The sequence below is a fragment of the Gossypium hirsutum genome, chromosome A06 (genome assembly GCF_007990345.1).
Source record: "Gossypium hirsutum isolate 1008001.06 chromosome A06, Gossypium_hirsutum_v2.1, whole genome shotgun sequence".
In the NCBI taxonomy this organism is placed as follows: Eukaryota; Viridiplantae; Streptophyta; class Magnoliopsida; order Malvales; family Malvaceae; genus Gossypium; species Gossypium hirsutum.
This window is the reverse complement of record NC_053429.1, coordinates 36,472,514-36,474,616: the sequence shown is the minus strand read 5'-3', so window position 1 is coordinate 36,474,616 and position 2,103 is coordinate 36,472,514. Positions and strand designations below refer to the sequence as shown.

At 36.0% G+C, this 2,103-nt stretch overlaps 1 non-coding gene across 1 annotated transcript; it reads left to right on the top strand.

Moving 5' to 3' along the window:
- Positions 1–531: 531 nt before the first annotated feature.
- On the top strand, positions 532–637 carry LOC121230967 (small nucleolar RNA R71). Its single transcript, XR_005929039.1, has one exon. It is a non-coding gene; the product is annotated as a small nucleolar RNA R71 (small nucleolar RNA).
- The last annotated feature ends 1,466 nt before the right edge of the window (positions 638–2,103 follow it).

Below are 2,103 nucleotides of genomic sequence, written 5' to 3'. Positions count from 1 at the left end.
TTCGACTTCTTTTCCTATTGGTAGGGTGGTTGTTGGTAGCTTGGAGGTGGTCTCTGATTTCCTTGGCCTCCCCATGAGAAATTTGGGTGGTTCCTCCAACCTGCATTGTAAGTGTTACTGTATGAATTGTTTTGAGATCGAGGATTATTACCCATGTAATTTAACTGCTTGTTATCCATGTTGTGGCCATAAGGTTGGTATTCTGAATTGCTTGATCCACCTACACTTGCTTCGCACTGCATTACTGGGTGAACTTGTGAAGAACTAAGAAAACCATCAATCTTTTTATTTAGAAGCTCTACCTGGTTTGACAGCATAGTAATCAAATTGACGTTATAGACGTCTGCTGTTTTAGTTGGCTTAGTTCTCATGACTTGCCACTGATAGTTATTCAGTGTCATCTCTTCAATAAATTCGTAAGCCTCTTCAGGTGTTTTGTTATTGATGGTTCCCCCGGCTGCTGCATCAATCATCTGTCTTGTTGAGGGATTCACACCATTGTAGAATGTTTGAACTTACAACCATAGAGGTAATCCATGGTGAGGACACCTATGTAGTAGGTCCTTGTATCTCTCCCATGCATCGTAAAGAGTTTCTAAGTCCATCTGCACAAATGAAGAGATATCATTACGTAATTTGGCCGTTTAGCCAACGAAAAATATTTTAATAAAAAATTTTCGGTCATTTGTTCCCAAGTAGTAATTGACCCTCGTGGTAACGAGTTCAACCACTGTTTAGCTTTGTTCCTTAACGAAAAAGGGAATAACCGAAGACGAATGGCATCGTCAGAAATGCCATTAATTTTAAATGTATCACAAAATTCCAGGAAATTTGCCAAGTGAGTGTTTGGATCCTCATCCTGCAAACCATCAAACTGAACAAATTGTTGTATCATTTGAATAGTGTTAGGTTTTAGTTCAAAATTATTCGCAGCAATAGCAGGACTAACTATACTTGACTCAGTTCCTGTTAAAATAGGTTTAGCATAATCATACATAGTACGAGGAGCAGGATTCTGATTTGCTAGTTCAGCGGGTATCACAGGAGGTAGCTGATTGTCTTGATTTTCAGCCATCTCCTCGGTCATAGTTGAGATATTGTCCTCTTGCTCTTCCTCTGTGTATCTTAAGCTTCGCCTTATTTCTCTTTGGTTTCTGTGAACTGTGCGATCGATTTCTTCGTCAAAAAGTAGTGGTCCTGACGGGTTTCTTCTAGTCATAAACTATAAAAACTTGCTAAGAGAAAGAAAAATTAAATTAATAAATAATAATAAAAATAAAATAAAATTAACTTGCAAGAAAAATAAATGACTAAAGTAATAAAAATTGAGTGTTCCTAATATCTTAGTTCCCTGGCAATGGCGCCAAAAACTTGATCATGATATTCGTGTGTGATAAGTTTTATAAATTTATAATGAATCATTCTTGAAACTAACTATCATCAGGATGAAGGCAAGTGTACCTATCGAACAATAGTATAGCTCTAGCAAGACCGGATTGTCGAACTCAAAGGAACTAAAAGTACTAGTAATGACTGTCTTTTTATTATCTAACCTAAAAATAATGGGGTTTGTTTTAACTAACTAATTAACTAAACTAAGAATTCATAGGAAATAGAATTGGGGAATTACTGTTGGAAAACGATTGAATTAAGACAATACCTAAGGAAGAATCCACCTAGACTTCACTTGTTATTTGACTCTGAATCGGACGATTTATTCATTTGACTTGATCCGTAGAAATCCCTAAGTTATATTATTATCCCTCTCGAGACTAACAACGTCTGACCCTAAGTTGAATAATTGAAATCTCTTTCTAATTAACTCCCTAGAGTTGCATTAACTCGATCTATGGATCCCCTTATTAGGTTTCACCCTAATCCGGAAAAATCTTGTCACCCTATCTCTAGGCGCACAGCCAAATCTGCTTAATTATGACAAATGTACTCTTAGACAGGGTCTATTCCTCCTCTGAATAAGAGCTTAACTTGAATCAATATCCTGGAATATCAAGACAAGAATTAAGAACACATAATTAAGAACAAGTCAAATATTTATCATACAATTCAGAAAATAATAACAAGATTCATCTTAGGTTTCATTCC